The sequence below is a fragment of the Salvelinus alpinus genome, chromosome 24, assembly GCF_045679555.1.
Source record: "Salvelinus alpinus chromosome 24, SLU_Salpinus.1, whole genome shotgun sequence".
NCBI lineage: Eukaryota > Metazoa > Chordata > Actinopteri > Salmoniformes > Salmonidae > Salvelinus > Salvelinus alpinus.
This window is the reverse complement of record NC_092109.1, coordinates 45,387,758-45,407,317: the sequence shown is the minus strand read 5'-3', so window position 1 is coordinate 45,407,317 and position 19,560 is coordinate 45,387,758. Positions and strand designations below refer to the sequence as shown.

The window sequence follows — 19,560 nt, the reverse complement described above, 5'->3', positions numbered from 1 at the left end:
GGTCAGGAACGTGACAAAAACGAACCCTTCCATTATAAAACATGGATCAGCTGAAACTACAAAACCTGTCTTGTTTCACAGCGCCTCAGAACGGAACTTGAATGGAAGCCCAAGACAGGAGCGGACGAAACAACCGTTGGTTTTAATTGGCTGATCTCTCTGTCCATCACCATCTAGCCTAACCCTTACAACCTCCCCTTACATTGTGGACTTCAAAACACGAGCAGCGCAGGTGATTTAAACAAGGAAGTGAGTTCGGAAAATCTGAACGTACGCAGCTTAGAAATAGTTTTCAGATAGTTTTCTGCCTGAACTCAGAATCAATTGTGCTTCCCAAAAATAATAACAACAAACCTGACTGATACGAGCGTTTCTGTATCTCACAGGTAGAAACGGGGCAGATACATTTCCTGGTTGAAAGAAAACTACAATATCCAGAATTCACAGTGATTTCAGTACGCAGTACTACCCCGTGGAGATGTATTCAACTGATGTGAGAAATATAAAAATGTCAACCCCTCTTTGTCCCCATCAATACACACTCAAACAACATCCTATATCAGCCCCTCTTTGTCCCCATCAATACACACTCAAACAACATCCTATATCAACCCCTCTTTGTCCACATCAATACACACTCAAACAACATCCTATATCAGCCCCTCTTTGTCCCCATCAATACCTATTCTTCTCTAATTTAGACTTCAAGCCTTGCATGAACCATCAACTAAGCCTCCTTAACACAGAGAACTACAGTAGAAGTTGTAGTCTACTTGTTAACACACCATCTATGTCATCAAGTCACAGACCATGTTGAGGCCTAACTCCAGTATATTTATTTACTCATCATGGAGTAATGTGATTTCCACTAGTTCTTGGTGCTGAGGTGACAAATGGGGGACAAAGAGGGGTTGAAAATAGCTGTGCAGCAACGCCCCCCCCCCCCATCCAACCTAACAGAGCTTGAGAGGATCTGCAGAGAAGAACGGCAGAAACACCCCAAATAGTGTCTAGCAGTGAAGTTTCTCTTTAACCAGGTATTTCTACACTCCCCCTGCAGTCACGCACTGAGCTCACAGGCTCACACACACACACACACACACACACACACACACACACACACACACACACACACACACACACACACACACACACACACACACACACACACACACACACACACATAAATATACACAAGACTCACACCAGGGTCCCACCAAGAAGGCAATATGAAAGACCCCGTCACATTGGTGCCTCTTTCTGCAAAATAAATACACTCCCTAAGGACACCCTGCATCTGCACAGGCACACACACACACACACACACACACACACACACACACACACACACACACACACACACACACACACACACACACACACACACACACACACACACACACACACACACACACACACACACACACACACACACACACACACACACACACACACACACACACAGACACACCACACACACACACACACCTCTCACCGGTGCATATCTAAACAGGCACACTAATTAATCCTACCATCAGTACACAGGACAGGCTCTCTCTCTCCTTTCCTCCCCCTCTCTCATTTATTTTTCTTTCTCCTCTCTCTCTCGTTCTCTCTCTCTCTGTCTCTCTCTCTCTCTCTTCCCTCTCTCTGTCTCTCTTTCTGTCTCTCTTTCTGTGTTCTCTCCAAGGAATTCATGTAAGATTACTAAAATCATAACCCTGCCAAACCCCCTACACCCACAACTCATGCCCCTCCCCCATCTCTCTCTCTCTCTCTCTCTCTCTCTCTCTCTCTCTCTCTCTCTCTCTCTCTCTCTCTCTCTCTCTCTCTCTCTCCCCCATCCCTCTCTCCCTCCCCCTCTATCTCTCCCTCTATCTCTCCCTCTTCCTCTCTCCCTCTCCAACTCCCCCTCTATCTCTCCCTCTTCCTCTCTCCCTCTCCAACTCCCCCTCTCTCCCTCTGATTAACCCCTCTGTCTCTATCCCCACTACCTCTCTCTCTCTCGTTCCCTCTCTCCGTATCCCTCTTCCTCCTCTCCCTCTATGACCCACTCCCTCGTTCCCCTCTCTCCCTCTCCCTGTCTCCCATGGCCTCTCTCTCTCCGTCCCTCTCTCCGTATCCCCCTTCCTCCTCTCCCTCTACGACCCACTCCCTCGTTCCCTCTCTCTCCATATCCCCCTTCCTCCTCTCCCTCTACGACCCACTCCCTCGTTCCCTCTCTCTCCATATCCCCCTTCCTCCTCTCCCTCTACGACCCACTCCCTCGTTCCCTCTCTCTCCGTATCCCCCTTCCTCCTCTCCCTCTACAACCCACTCCCTCGTTCCCTCTCTCTCCATATCCCCCTTCCTCCTCTCCCTCTACAACCCACTCCCTCGTTCCCTCTCTCTCCGTATCCCCCTTCCTCCTCTCCCTCTACAACCCACTCCCTCGTTCCCTCTCTCTCCATATCCCCCTTCCTCCTCTCCCTCTACGACCCACTCCCTCGTTCCCTCTCTCCCCCTCTCCCCCTCTCCCATGGCCTCTCTCTCACCTTGCTTTGTTTGCAGAGCGACGCTGCTTTCCTCTGGTTATCTCTGTAAAGCACCCTATTCCCTATTTGGTGCATTACCCCATAGGGCTCTGGTCTAAAGTAGTGCACTATATAGGGAATAGGGTGCCTTATGGCCCTGGTCTAAAGTAGTGCACTATATAGGGAATAGGGTGCCTTATGGCCCTGGTCTAAAGTAGTGCACTATATAGGGAATAGGGTGCCTTATGGCCCTGGTCTAAAGTAGTGCACTATATAGGGAATAGGGTGCCTTATGGCCCTGGTCTAAAGTAGTGCACTATATAGGGAATAGGGTTCTATACGAGTTACATAGGGTGAAACTCAACACAGGAGACAGACAGAGATGACTGAACCTCAGCCCTGCTCTGCGGGAAACACACAGACAGAACTATCCTGAACCTCAGCCCTGCTCTGCGGGAAACACACAGACAGAACTATCCTGAACCTCAGCCCTGCTCTACGGGAAACACACAGACAGAACTATCCTGAACCTCAGCCCTGCTCTACGGGAAACACACAGACAGAGATGACTATCCTGAACCTCAGCCCTGCTCTACGGGAAACACACAGACAGAACTATCCTGAACCTCAGCCCTGCTCTACGGGAAACACACAGACAGAACTATCCTGAACCTCAGCCCTGCTCTACGGGAAACACACAGACAGAGATGACTATCCTGAACCTCAGCCCTGCTCTACGGGAAACACACAGACAGAACTATCCTGAACCTCAGCCCTGCTCTACGGGAAACACACAGACAGAGATGACTATCCTGAACCTCAGCCCTGCTCTACGGGAAACACACAGACAGAACTATCCTGAACCTCAGCCCTGCTCTACGGGAAACACACAGACAGAGATGACTATCCTGAACCTCAGCCCTGCTCTACGGGAAACACACAGACAGAACTATCCTGAACCTCAGCCCTGCTCTACGGGAAACACACAGACAGAGATGACTATCCTGAACCTCAGCCCTGCTCTACGGGGAAACACACAGACAGAACTATCCTGAACCTCAGCCCTGCTCTACGGGAAACACACAGACAGAGATGACTATCCTGAACCTCAGCCCTGCTCTACGGGGAAACACACAGACAGAACTATCCTGAACCTCAGCCCTGCTCTACGGGAAACACACAGACAGAACTATCCTGAACCTCAGCCCTGCTCTACGGGAAACACACAGACAGAACTATCCTGAACCTCAGCCCTGCTCTACGGGGAAACACACAGACAGAACTATCCTGAACCTCAGCCCTGCTCTACGGGAAACACACAGACAGAACTATCCTGAACCTCAGCCCTGCTCTACGGGGAAACACACAGACAGAACTATCCTGAACCTCAGCCCTGCTCTACGGGAAACACACAGACAGAGATGACTATCCTGAACCTCAGCCCTGCTCTACGGGAAACACACAGACAGAACTATCCTGAACCTCAGCCCTGCTCTACGGGAAACACACAGACAGAACTATCCTGAACCTCAGCCCTGCTCTACGGGAAACACACAGACAGAACTATCCTGAACCTCAGCCCTGCTCTACGGGAAACACACAGACAGAGATGACTGAACCTCAGCCCTGCTCTACGGGAAACACACAGACAGAACTATCCTGAACCTCAGCCCTGCTCTACGGGAAACACACAGACAGAACTATCCTGAACCTCAGCCCTGCTCTACGGGAAACACACAGACAGAACTATCCTGAACCTCAGCCCTGCTCTACGGGAAACACACAGACAGAACTATCCTGAACCTCAGCCCTGCTCTACGGGAAACACACAGACAGAGATGACTATCCTGAACCTCAGCCCTGCTCTACGGGAAACACACAGACAGAGATGACTATCCTGAACCTCAGCCCTGCTCTACGGGGAAACACACAGACAGAGATGACTATCCTGAACCTCAGCCCTGCTCTACGGGAAACACACAGACAGAGATGACTGAACCTCAGCCCTGCTCTACGGGAAACACACAGACAGAGATGACTATCCTGAACCTCAGCCCTGCTCTACGGGGAAACACACAGACAGAGATGACTATCCTGAACCTCAGCCCTGCTCTACGGGAAACACACAGACAGAGATGACTGAACCTCAGCCCTGCTCTACGGGAAACACACAGACAGAGCTGACTATCCTGAACCTCAGCCCTGCTCTACGGGAAACACACAGACAGAGATGACTATCCTGAACCTCAGCCCTGCTCTACGGGAAACACACAGACAGAACTATCCTGAACCTCAGCCCTGCTCTACGGGGAAACACACAGACAGAACTATCCTGAACCTCAGCCCTGCTCTACGGGAAACACACAGACAGAACTATCCTGAACCTCAGCCCTGCTCTACGGGAAACACACAGACAGAACTATCCTGAACCTCAGCCCTGCTCTACGGGAAACACACAGACAGAACTATCCTGAACCTCAGCCCTGCTCTACGGGAAACACACAGACAGAACTATCCTGAACCTCAGCCCTGCTCTACGGGAAACACACAGACAGAGATGACTGAACCTCAGCCCTGCTCTACGGGAAACACACAGACAAGAACTATCCTGAACCTCAGCCCTGCTCTACGGGAAACACACAGACAGAACTATCCTGAACCTCAGCCCTGCTCTACGGGAAACACACAGACAGAACTATCCTGAACCTCAGCCCTGCTCTACGGGAAACACACAGACAGAACTATCCTGAACCTCAGCCCTGCTCTACGGGAAACACACAGACAGAACTATCCTGAACCTCAGCCCTGCTCTACGGGAAACACACAGACAGAACTATCCTGAACCTCAGCCCTGCTCTACGGGAAACACACAGACAGAACTATCCTGAACCTCAGCCCTGCTCTACGGGAAACACACAGACAGAACTATCCTGAACCTCAGCCCTGCTCTACGGGAAACACACAGACAGAGATGACTATCCTGAACCTCAGCCCTGCTCTACGGGAAACACACAGACAGAACTATCCTGAACCTCAGCCCTGCTCTACGGGAAACACACAGACAGAGATGACTATCCTGAACCTCAGCCCTGCTCTACGGGAAACACACAGACAGAACTATCCTGAACCTCAGCCCTGCTCTACGGGGAAACACACAGACAGAACTATCCTGAACCTCAGCCCTGCTCTACGGGAAACACACAGACAGAACTATCCTGAACCTCAGCCCTGCTCTACGGGAAACACACAGACAGAGATGACTATCCTGAACCTCAGCCCTGCTCTACGGGAAACACACAGACAGAACTATCCTGAACCTCAGCCCTGCTCTACGGGGAAACACACAGACAGAACTATCCTGAACCTCAGCCCTGCTCTACGGGAAACACACAGACAGAACTGTCCTGAACCTCAGCCCTGCTCTACGGGGAAACACACAGACAGAGATGACTATCCTGAACCTCAGCCCTGCTCTACGGGAAACACACAGACAGAACTATCCTGAACCTCAGCCCTGCTCTACGGGGAAACACACAGACAGAGATGACTATCCTGAACCTCAGCCCTGCTCTACGGGAAACACACAGACAGAGCTATCCTGAACCTCAGCCCTGCTCTACGGGGAAACACACAGACAGAGATGACTATCCTGAACCTCAGCCCTGCTCTGCGGGAAACACACAGACAGAGATGACTATCCTGAACCTCAGCCCTGCTCTACGGGAAACACACAGACAGGGCTATCCTGAACCTCAGCCCTGCTCTATGGGAAACACACAGACAGAGCTATCCTGAACCTCAGCCCTGCTCTATGGGAAACACACAGACAGAGCTGACTATCCTGAACCTCAGCCCTGCTCTACGGGAAACACACAGACAAGGCTATCCTGAACCTCAGCCCTGCTCTATGGGAAACACACAGACAAAGCTATCCTGAACCTCAGCCCTGCTCTATGGGAAACACACAGACAGAGCTATCCTGAACCTCAGCCCTGCTCTACGGGAAACACACAGACAGAGCTGACTATCCTGAACCTCAGCCCTGCTCTACGGGAAACACACAGACAGAGCTGACTATCCTGAACCTCAGCCCTGCTCTACGGGAAACACACAGACAGAGCTGACTATCCTGAACCTCAGCCCTGCTCTACGGGGAAACACACAGACAGAGCTGACTATCCTGAACCTCAGCCCTGCTCTACGGGAAACACACAGACAGAGCTATCCTGAACCTCAGCCCTGCTCTACGGGAAACACACAGACAGAGCTATCCTGAACCTCAGCCCTGCTCTACGGGAAACACACAGACAGAGCTGACTATCCTGAACCTCAGCCCTGCTCTACGGGAAACACACAGACAGAGCTGACTATCCTGAACCTCAGCCCTGCTCTACGGGAAACACACAGACAGAGCTGACTATCCTGAACCTCAGCCCTGCTCTACGGGAAACACACAGACAGAGCTATCCTGAACCTCAGCCCTGCTCTACGGGAAACACACAGACAGAGCTGACTATCCTGAACCTCAGCCCTGCTCTACGGGAAACACACAGCTATCTCCTCTTTTTCATCTATCTGTCATTTCATCATTTTTTTCATCCAAATACCCTCCTCTCTTTCTTATCTCCCTCCCTCCCTCCTGCATACTACTTCATCTGCATGCCCCCTCCCCATACGCTTCCTCTCTCTCTCTCTCTCTCTCTCTCTCTCTCTCTCTCTCTCTCTCTCTCTCTCTCTCTCTCTCTCTCTCTCTCTCTCTCTCTCTCTCTCTCTCTCTCTCTCTCTCTCTCTCTCTCTCTCTCTCTCAGACACACACATGCTCCCTCTTTGTCCCCTCTCCCCACGTGTCTGTCGTGTAAATGAAATAGTAAACCCTGTCACTGCTGGGACGGGGGTGGAGGAGGCTCAACCGATTACATATAATACAGTACTCACACCAACATTCATATCTCTTTCTTTCTTCCTCCCTATCTCCATCCTTCCTCTCCCTCTTTTTCATTTTCTTCCCACCATCTCCCTCTCTCCTCTCCCTCTCTCCTCTCCTAACCCCCCCCTCTCTCCTCTCCCTTTCTCCTCTCCTAACCCCTCCCCTCCCCTTCTCTCCTCTCCCTCTCTCCTCTCCTAACCCTTCCCCCTCTCTCCTCTCCCTCTCTCCTCTCCTAACCCCTCCCCCTCTCTCCTCTCCCTCTCTCCTCTCCTAACCCCTCTCCCTCTATCCTCTCCTCACCCCTCCCCCTCTCTCCTCTCCTAATTCCCACCATTTCTAACTCTTCTCCTAATCTCTAACTATACCCTAGCCATTCCATCACAGACACACACACATACACACAGAATACACACCTCTCAGTCTTTAAGAAATCCATTAAATCATTACTGTATCACATGATTGCACTACCTCTAGTATAGTGGTTACCATGGACTACTGCGGAGAGGGAGGAGCCTAAGAGGTTCTACTTCAGCGCCCCAGGAGATGTGAAGGGTGTCATGAGGAGTCACAGAGACAAAGAAACAATGAACACACGCACGTATTCACACACACACACACACACACACACACACACACACACACACACACACACACACACACACACACACACACACACACACACACACACACACACACACACACACACACACACACACACACACACACACACACACACACTGTCTTTACACCTCCCTCTCTCTCTCTCTCTCGCAGTACTCTCTCTCTTGTAGTACTCTCTCTCTCTTGCAGTACTCTCTCTCTCTTGCAGTACTCTCTCTCCCTTGCAGTACTCTCTCTCTTGCAGTACTTTCTCTTGCAGTACTCTCTCTCTCTTGCAGTACTCTCTCTCCCTTGCAGTACTCTCTCTTTTGCAGTACTTTCTCTTGCAGTACTCTCTCTCTCCCTTGCAGTATTCTCTCTCTCTTGCAGTACTCTCTCTCTTTCTCTTGCAGTACTCTCTCTCTCTCTCTTGCAGTACTCTCTCTCCCTTGCAGTACTCTCTTTCTCTCTCTCTTGCAGTACTCTCTCTCTCTTGCAGTACTCTCTCTCCCTTGCAGTACTCTCTCTCTTGCAGTACTTTCTCTTGCAGTACTCTCTCTCTCTCTTGCAGTACTCTCTCTCCCTTGCAGTACTCTCTCTCTCTCTCTTGCAGTACTCTCTCTCTTTCTCTTGCAGTACTCTCTCCCTTGCAGTACTTTCTCTTGCAGTACTCTCTCTCTCTCCCTTGCAGTACTCTCTCTCTCTTGCAGTACTCTCTCTCTCTTGCAGTACTCTCTCTCTCTCTCTTGCAGTACTCTCTCTCTCTCTCTTGCAGTACTCTCTTTCTCTTGCAGTACTCTCTCTCTCTCTTGCAGTACTCTCTCTCTCTCTTGCAGTACTCTCTCTCTCTCGCAGTACTCTCTCTCTTTCAGTACTCTCTCTCTCTTTCGCAGTACTCTCTCTCTGTGTGTGTGTGTGTGTGTGTGTGTGTGTGTGTGTGTGTGTGTGTGTGTGTGTGTACTCTCTCTCTCTTGCAGTACTCTCTCTCTCGTGCAGTACTCTCTCTCTCTTTCGCAGTACTCTCTCTCTCTTGCAGTACTCTCTCTCTCTCTCTTGCAGTACTCTCTCTCTCTCTCTTGCAGTACTCTCTCTCTCTCTTGCAGTACTCTCTCTCTCTTTCGAAGTAGTCTCTCTCTCTTGCAGTACTCTCTCTCTTTCTCTTGCAGTACTCTCTCTCTCTTGCAGTACTCTCTCTCTCTTGCAGTACTCTCTCTCTCTCTTGCAGTACTCTCTCTCTCTCTCGCAGTACTCTCTCTCTCTTGCAGTACTTTCTTACTCTCTCATTTTTTAAAAGTTTTTATTTATTTAACTAGGCAAGTCAGTTAAGAACAAATTCTTATTTACAATGACGGTCTACCCCGGCCAAACCCGGACGATGTTGGACCAATTGTGCGCCCAGGACATTTAAGAAATTTACCGGACCCACCTGACCACACCCCCACCCCATATGCATTGGTTGCATGACCTGATTAGGGCTTCCACCCACAGCGCTCAGAATGACAGAAATCACATTTTAGTTTATAATAATTCATCTTAACAGAACATTTTAGTTCAACTTAATCTTATTGGCACCAGTGGAGAACATGCGGCATATCCCTGGTCAGTGTGCATATTCACTGTCTTTATTATTGTCGGGTCAGGGACATGTCCCTGGTCAGTGTGCATATTCACTGTCTTTATTATTGTCGGGTCAGGGACATGTCCCTGGTCAGTGTGCATATTCACTGTCTTTATTATTGTCGGGTCAGGGACATGTCCCTGGTCAGTGTGCATATTCACTGTCTTTATTATTGTCGGGTCAGGGACATGTCCCTGGTCAGTGTGCATATTCACTGTCTTTATTATTGTCGGGTCAGGGACATATCCCTGGTCAGTGTGCATATTCACTGTCTTTATTATTGTCGGGTCAGGCCCATATCCCTGGTCAGTGTGCATATTCACTGTCTTTATTATTGTCGGGTCAGGGACATGTCCCTGGTCAGTGTGCATATTCACTGTCTTTATTATTGACGGGTCAGGGACATGTCCCTGGTCAGTGTGCATATTCACTGTCTTTATTATTGTCGGGTCAGGGACATGTCCCTGGTCAGTGTGCATATTCACTGTCTTTATTATTGTCAGGTCAGGGACATGTCCCTGGTCAGTGTGCATATTCACTGTCTTTATTATTGTCGGGTCAGGGACATGTCACTGGTCAGTGTGCATATTCACTGTCTTTATTATTGACGGGTCAGGGACATGTCCCTGGTCAGTGTGCATATTCACTGTCTTTATTATTGTCGGGTCAGGCCCATATCCCTGGTCAGTATGCATATTCACTGTCTTTATTATTGTCGGGTCAGGGACATGTCACTGGTCAGTGTGCATATTCACTGTCTTCATTATTGTCGGGTCAGGGACATGTCCCTGGTCAGTGTGCATATTCACTGTCTTTATTATTGTCGGGTCAGGGACATGTCCCTGGTCAGTGTGCATATTCACTGTCTTTATTATTGTCGGATCAGGGACATGTCCCTGGTCAGTGTGCATATTCACTGTCTTTATTATTGTCGGGTCAGGGACATGTCCCTGGTCAGTGTGCATATTCACTGTCTTCATTATTGTCGGGTCAGGGACATGTCCACGTGCAATCTTTGGAAGATAAAATTGATGACCTACGCGGAAGATTAAACTACCATCGGGACATTCAAAACTGTAGCATCTTATGCTTCACGGAGTCGTGGCTGAACGACGACAGTATCAACATACAGATGGATGGATATACCGGCAGGATAGGACAGGGGCGGTGCACTATATCTAAGGAAGGCTTGAGGTTTTGCTTGCCTGAGGTAGAGTATCTCATGATAAGCTGAAGACCACACAATCTACCTAGAGAGTTTTCATCTGTATTTTTCATAGCTGTCTACATACCACCACAGACCGATGCTGGAACTAAGACTGGGCTGTATTCCGCCATAAGCAAACAAGAAAACGCTTACCCAGAGGCGGTGCTCCTAGTAGCCGGGGACTTTAATGCAGAGAAACTTAAATCTGTTTTACCAAATTTATATCAGCATGTTAAATGTACAACCAGAGGGGAAAGAAACTCTAGACCACCTTTACTCCACACACAGAGATGCGTACAAAGCTCTCCCTCGCCCTCCATTTGGCAAATCTGACCATAATTCTATCCTCCTGATTCCTGCTTACAAGCAAAAATTTAAGCAGGAAGAAAAAGTGACTCGGTCAATAAAAAAAGTGGTAAGATGAAGCAGATGCTAAGCTACAGGACTGTTTTGCTAGCACAGACTGGAATATGTTCCGGGATTCTTCCTATGGAATTGAGGAGTACACCACATCAGTCATTGGCTTCATCAATAAGTGCATCGATGAGTGAGTGTACGTACACACCCCAATCAGAAGCCATGGATTACAGGCAACATCCGCACTGAGCTAAAGGCTAGAGCTGCCGCTTTCAGGGAGCGGAAGCTTATAAGAATCTCGCTATGCCCTCCGACGAACCATCAAACAGGCAAAGTGTCAATACAGGACTAAGTTCAGATCGTACTACGCCGGTTCCGACGCTTGTCGGATGTGGCAGGGCCTGCAAACCGTTACAGACTACAAAGGGAAGCACAGCCGAGAGCTGCCCAGTGACACGAGACTACCAGACGAGCTAAACTACTTCTATGCTCGCTTCGAGGCAAATAACACTGAAACATGCATGAGAGCACCAGCTGTTCCGGACGACTGTGTGATCATGCTCTCCACAGCCGATGTGAGTAAGACCATTATAAACAGGTCAACATTCACAAGGCCGCAGAGCCAGACGGATTACCAGGACGTGTACTCCGAGCATGCGCTGACGAACTGGCAAGTGTCTTCACTGACATTTTCGTCACTCTCCCTGTCGGAGTCTGTAATACCAACATGTTTCAAGCAGACCACCATAGTCCCTGTGCCCAAGAACACCAAGGTAACCTGCCTAAATGACTACTGACCCATAGCACTCACATCAGTAGCCATGAATTGCTTTGAAAGGCTGGTCATGACTCACATCAACACCATTATCCCAGAAACCATAGACCCACTCCAAGTTTGCATACCGCCCCAACAGATCCACAGATGATGCTCTATTGCACTCCACACTGCCCTTTCCCACCTGGACAAAAGGAACACCTATGGGAGAATGCTATTCATTGACTACAGCTCAGCGTTCAACACCATTGTGCCCTCAAAGCTCATCAATAAGCTGAGGACCCTGGGACTAAACATCTCCCTCTGCAACTGGATCCTGGACTTCTTGATGGGCCACCCCCAGGTGGTAAGGGTAGGTAACAACACATCCACCACGCTGATCCACAACACGGGGGCCCCTCAGGAGTGCGTGCTCAGTCCCCTCCTGTTCTACCTGTTCACTCATGACTACACGGCCAGGCACGACTCCAGCACCATCATTATGGCCAATGACACAACAGTGGTCGGTCTGATCACCGACAATGACGAGACAGGCTATAGGGAGGAGGTCAGAGACCTGGTCGGGTGGTGCCAGGACAACAACCTCTCCCTCAACGTGATCAAGACAAAGGAAATGATTGTGGACTACAGGAAAAAGAGGACAGAGCACGCCCCCATTCTCATCGACAGGGCTGTAGTGGAGCAGGTTTAGAGCTTCAAGTTCCTTGGTGTCCACATCACCAACAAACTACCATGGTCCAAACACACCAAGAGAGTCATGAAGAAGGTACGACAAAACCTATTCCCCCTCAGGAGACTGAAAAGATTTGGCATGGGTCCTCAGATCCTCAGAAGGTTTTACAGCTCAACCATCAAGAGCATCCTGACTAGTTGTATTACTGCCTGGTACGGCAACTGCTCAGACTCCGACCACAAGGCACTACAGAGGGTAGTGCGAATGGCCCAGTACATCACTGGGGTCAAGCTTCCTGCCATCCAGGACCTCTATACCAGGCGGTGTCAGAGGAAGGCTCTAAGAATTGTCAAAGACTCCAGCCACCCTAGTCATAGACTGTTCTCTCTGCTACCACACGACAAGCGGTACCGGAGTACCAAGTCTAGGTCCAAGAGGCTTCTAAACAGCTTCTACCCCCCCAAGCCATAAGCCTCCTGAACAGCTAATCAAATGGCCACCCATCTATTTGCATTGCTCCCCCCCTCTTTACACCGCTGCTACTCTCTGTTGTTATCATCTATGCTTAGACACTTTAATAACTCTACCTACATGTACGTATTACCTCAACTAACCCGGTGCCCCCGCACATTGAATCTGTACCGATACACCCCTATATATAGACTCGCTATTGTTATTTTACTGCTGTTTTTAAATGACTTTTTACTTATATAAGCACGGTAAGACATGCATCATAACATGAAGAAAAACATTCAGGTTTCAAACTATTTATTATTTGTTTTTACCTCATTGCAAAGTGGTATGTGATGAAGCCTGCCTAGTTGTCTATATTCACTTGAATGGCGACTGGGAAGCTCTCTCTGTCTCTCTGTCTCTCTCTCTCTCTGTCTCTCTGTCTCTCTGTCTCTCTCTCTCTCTGTCTCTCTCTCTGTCTCTCTCTCTCTCTGTGTCTCTCTGTCTCTCTCTCTCTCTGTCTCTCTCTCTCTCTCTCTCTCTCTCTCTGTCTCTCTGTCTCTCTCTCTCTGTCTCTCTGTCTCTCTGTCTCTCTGTCTCTCTCTCTCTCTGTCTCTGTCTCTCTCTGTCTCTGTCTCTCTCTCTCTGTCTCTCTCTGTCTCTGTCTCTGTCTCTGTCTCTCGCTCTCTCTCTCTCTCTCTCTCTCTCTGTCTCTCTGTCTCTCTCTCTCTCTTCCTCTCTCTCTCTCTCTCTCTCTCTGTCAGAGGAGTGGATCAGGGTCGAGTCAGGTCTAACCCCTGATAATCTACCTCTGATCATTAACACATTCATTCTATCGCTCCATGTATCTTTCTATATCCTTTCCTCTCCTCCGGGTTTGGCCAGGGTGTAGGCCGTCATTGTAAATAAGAATTTGTTCTTAACTGACTTGCCTAGTTAAAAAAAGGTTAAATAAATACAATTAAAATAAATTAAATTAGGCTATATATATACCTAATATTAATATATATACAGTGGGCAAAAAAGTATTTACTACTTATTTTCCACCATAATTTGCAAATAAATTCATTAAAAATCCTACAATGTGATTTTCTGGATTTTTTTTTCTCCTTTTGTCTGTCATAGTTGAAGTGTACCTATGATGAAAATTACAGGCCTCTCTCATCTTTTTAAGTGGGAGAACTTGCACAATTGGTGGCTGACTAAATACTTTTTTGCCCCACTGTATAGGCTACATGAGCACCGAAGTAGTTTACACACACACACACACACACACACACACACACACACACACACACACACACACACACACACACACACACACACACACACACACACACACACACACACACACACACACACACACACACACACACACACACACACACACACACACACACACACACACACACACACACACACACCGCTATTCCCCCTCTCTCTAGGTCATGTGCAGGTTGAGGCAGTAGTATGTCTGAGGCTCTCTACTCTCTAAACCCCGGGAGGGTGTCTTTCTCACTAAGTTGTAGTTCAAAGCTACATTTAAACCAAAGTATAACTTTCCATATTATTATGGAGACACACTTAACTGAGAGCTTTAAGTGGGGAATCACCAGAGGAAATCTCACTTCATATTCAGAACTCCTGAAGACTGAATACGCTCACACACACACACACACACACACACACACACACACACACACACACACACACACACACACACACACACACACACACACACACGCTCTCACACACACACACACACACACACACACACACACACACACACACACGCTCTCACACACACACACACACACACACACACACACACACACACACACACACACACACACACACACACACACACACGCTCTCACACACACACACACACACACACACACACACACACACACGCTCACACTACAAATGCTCACACACAAAACACACACACACACACTACACACACACACACACACACACACACACACACACATACCACACACGCTCACACTACATACAGTATGCTCACACACACACACACACACACACACACACACACACACACACACACACACACACACACACACACACACACACACACACACACACACACACACACACACTACATATGCTCACACACACACACACACACACACACACACACACACACACACACACACACACACACACACACACACACACACACACACACACGCTCACACTGCATATGCTCACACACACACACACACACACGCTCACACTACATTATTACCTGGTACTCCCTGTATATAGCCATGTTATTACCTGGTACTTCCTGTATATAGCCATGTTATTACCTGGTACTCCCTGTATATAGCCATGTTATTACCTGGTACTTCCTGTATATAGCCATGTTATTACCTGGTACTTCCAGTATATAACCATGTTATTACCTGGTACTCCCTGTATATAGCCATGTTATTACCTGGTACTCCCTGTATATAGCCATGTTATTACCTAGTACTTCCTGTATATAGCCATGTTATAACCTGGTAGTTCCTGTATATAGTCATGTTATTACCTGGTACTCCCTGTATATAGCCATGTTATTACCTAGTACTTCCTGTATATAGCCATGTTATTACCTGGTAGTTCCTGTATATAGTCATGTTATTACCTGGTACTCCCTGTATATAGCCATGTTATTACCTAGTACTTCCTGTATATAGCCATGTTATTACCTGGTAGTTCCTGTATATAGCCATGTTATTACCTGGTACTCCCTGTATATAGCCATGTTATTACCTGGTACTCCCTGTATATAACCATGTTATTACCTGGTACTCCCTGTATATAACCATGTTATTACCTGGTACTCCCTGTATATAGCCATGTTATTACCTGGTACTCCCTGTATATAACCATGTTAATACCTGGTACTCCCTGTATATAGCCATGTTATTACCTGGTACTTCCAGTATATAACCATGTTATTACCTGGTACTCCCTGTATATAACCATGTTATTACCTGGTACTCCCTGTATATAACCATGTTATTACCTAGTACTTCCTGTATATAGCCATGTTATTACCTGGTACTTCCTGTATATAGCCATGTTATTACCTGGTACTCCCTGTATATAGCCATGTTATTACCTAGTACTTCCTGTATATAGCCATGTTATTACCTGGTAGTTCCTGTATATAGCCATGTTATTACCTGGTACTCCCTGTATATAACCATGTTATTACCTGGTACTCCCTGTATATAGCCATGTTATTACCTAGTACTTCCTGTATATAGCCATGTTATTACCTAGTACTTCCTGTATATAGTCATGTTATTACCTGGTACTTCCTGTATATAGCCATGTTATTACCTGGTACTTCCAGTATATAACCATGTTATTACCTGGTACTCCCTGTATATAGCCATGTTATTACCTGGTACTCCCTGTATATAGCCATGTTATTACCTAGTACTTCCTGTATATAGCCATGTTATAACCTGGTAGTTCCTGTATATAGTCATGTTATTACCTGGTACTCCCTGTATATAGCCATGTTATTACCTAGTACTTCCTGTATATAGCCATGTTATTACCTAGTACTTCCTGTATATAGCCATGTTATTACCTGGTAGTTCCTGTATATAGTCATGTTATTACCTGGTACTCCCTGTATATAGCCATGTTATTACCTAGTACTTCCTGTATATAGCCATGTTATTACCTGGTAGTTCCTGTATATAGCCATGTTATTACCTGGTACTCCCTGTATATAGCCATGTTATTACCTGGTACTCCCTGTATATAACCATGTTATTACCTGGTACTCCCTGTATATAACCATGTTATTACCTGGTACTCCCTGTATATAGCCATGTTATTACCTGGTACTCCCTGTATATAACCATGTTATTACCTGGTACTCCCTGTATATAGCCATGTTATTACCTGGTACTTCCAGTATATAACCATGTTATTACCTGGTACTCCCTGTATATAACCATGTTATTACCTGGTACTCCCTGTATATAACCATGTTATTACCTAGTACTTCCTGTATATAGCCATGTTATTACCTGGTACTTCTTGTATATAGCCATGTTATTACCTGGTACTCCCTGTATATAGCCATGTTATTACCTAGTACTTCCTGTATATAGCCATGTTATTACCTGGTAGTTCCTGTATATAGCCATGTTATTACCTGGTACTCCCTGTATATAACCATGTTATTACCTGGTACTCCCTGTATATAGCCATGTTATTACCTAGTACTCCCTGTATATAGCCATGTTATTACCTAGTACTTCCTGTATATAGCCATGTTATTACCTAGTACTTCCTGTATATAGTCATGTTATTACCTGGTACTTCCTGTATATAGCCATGTTATTACCTGGTACTTCCTGTATATAGCCATGTTATTACCTGGTACTCCTGCACATTGACTATTGTGTTACTATTTTCAATTTTTATTTGCAGGCATGAACACACACACACACACACACACACACACACACACACACACACACACACACACACACACACACACACACACACACACACACACACACACACACACACACACACACACACTTTAGGCCTATATAAAATGTCATAATTTATCTGTGTCAATCTGATGATTTTAATTTAAACATCTTCATGCCAGAGAGGTAAGCTGAGATATAGAGCCTCGTAGCCTATAGCCCAGAGACCTTCTTAAAGTAGCCGAATACCGCTAGTAAACACAAAACGCATTATTTTAAACAAAACGCATTATTTAAAACAATTACTAATATCTCTGATTAGCCTGAGAAAGGCTGCCGTCATGCCATTATTAGAGCTCAAAACTAGCCTACATGTTGTTATGTGGACTAACTAGTCTCTTTCCTGCGCGGTATCACCATGCTGTTCTCTACGCACCTGCCCGGTAGGAAGCATGTGGATCTCACCGCTAGACAACAACCATCAAGTCACATTGTCACAATAACACACAAAGACATTTTCAGCTAATTAGGCGACTCAATAATAATGACTGTATAGTAAAAAAGACTATTACCGTTTTGCTTTAGTTGGCTTCAGGAGACTGCCGTCTTGCCCGTTCCTGGGCAGGGTAACCGATTCTGTCGCTGTTGAACAATACCTTTATCCGTGTGGATGGAGAGAAATGCGATGCAGAGAAGAGAACAGGAGAGTGGGACGGAAGCTGCGGAGAGAGAGTGGAGGTGAGAGAGACGGGGGGCGGGGGGTTAGAGAGAGATGGGGGGGGGGGGCTAGAGAGAGACGGGGGACGGGGGGCTAGAGAGACGGGGGTGGGGGGGCTAGAGAGAGACGGGGGGTGGGGGGGCTAGAGAGAGACGGGGGGGTGGGGGGGTAGAGAGAGACGGGGGGGGGGGGGCTAGAGAGAGACGGGGGTGGGGGTAGAGAGAGACGGGGGGGGGGGCTAGAGAGAGACGGGGGGGTGGGGGGGCTAGAGAGAGACGGGGGGGTGGGGGGGCTAGAGAGAGACGGGAGGGGGGGGGCTAGAGAGAGACGGGGGGGTGGGGGGGCTAGAGAGAGACAGGGGGGTGGGGGGGCTAGAGAGAGACGGGGGGATGTGGGGGGGCTAGAGAGAGACGGGGGGGGTGGGGGGGCTAGAGAGAGACGGGAGGGGGGGCTAGAGAGAGACGGGGGGTGGGGGGGCTAGAGAGAGACGGGGGGGTGGGGGGGCTAGAGAGAGACGAGGGGGGGGGGCTAGAGAGAGACGGGGGGTGGGGGGGCTAGAGAGAGACGGGGGGGTGGGGGGGCTAGAGAGAGACGGGGGTGGGGGGGCTAGAGAGAGACGTGGGTGGGGGGGCTAGAGAGAGACGGGGGGGTGGGGGGGCTAGAGAGAGACGGGGGGGTGGGGGGGCTAGAGAGAGACGGGGGGGGGGGGCTAGAGAGAGACGGGGGGGTGGGAGCTGGGGGGGCTAGAGAGAGACGGGGGTGAGTGGGGGGGCTAGAGAGAGACGGGGGGGTGGGGGGGCTAGAGAGAGAGACGGGGGGGTGGGGGGGCTAGAGAGAGATGCTACCGTTCTAGTTGGGGGGGTAGAGAGAGATGCTACCGTTCTAGTTGGGGGGCTAGAGAGAGATGCTACCGTTCTAGTTGGGGGGGCTAGAGAGAGATGCTACCGTTCTAGTTGGGGGGGGGGGGGGCTAGAGAGAGATGCTACCGTTCTAGTTGGGGGGGGGCTAGAGAGAGATGCTACCATTCTAGTTGGGGGGCTAGAGAGAGATGCTACCGTTCTAGTTGGGGGCTAGAGAGAGATGCTACCGTTCTAGTTGGGGGGGGGGGGCTAGAGAGAGATGCTACCGTTCTAGTTGGGGGGGGGGCTAGACAGAGATGCTACCGTTCTAGTTGGGGGGGGGCTAGAGAGAGATGCTACCGTTCTAGTTGGGGGGGGGGGGGCTAGACAGAGATGCTACCGTTC

At 48.5% G+C, this 19,560-nt stretch overlaps 1 protein-coding gene across 1 annotated transcript in view; it reads right to left on the bottom strand.

Annotated features, from left to right (window-relative positions):
- mtus2a (microtubule associated tumor suppressor candidate 2a) overlaps positions 1-18,299 on the bottom strand; it is a 154,210-nt gene extending 135,911 nt beyond the window's left edge. The window contains exon 1 of the mRNA XM_071364997.1: positions 18,171-18,299. The gene's annotated coding sequence lies outside the window, so the exon portion shown is untranslated. The remainder of the gene's footprint in view (positions 1-18,170) is intronic.
- Between the last annotated feature and the right edge of the window lie 1,261 nt (positions 18,300-19,560).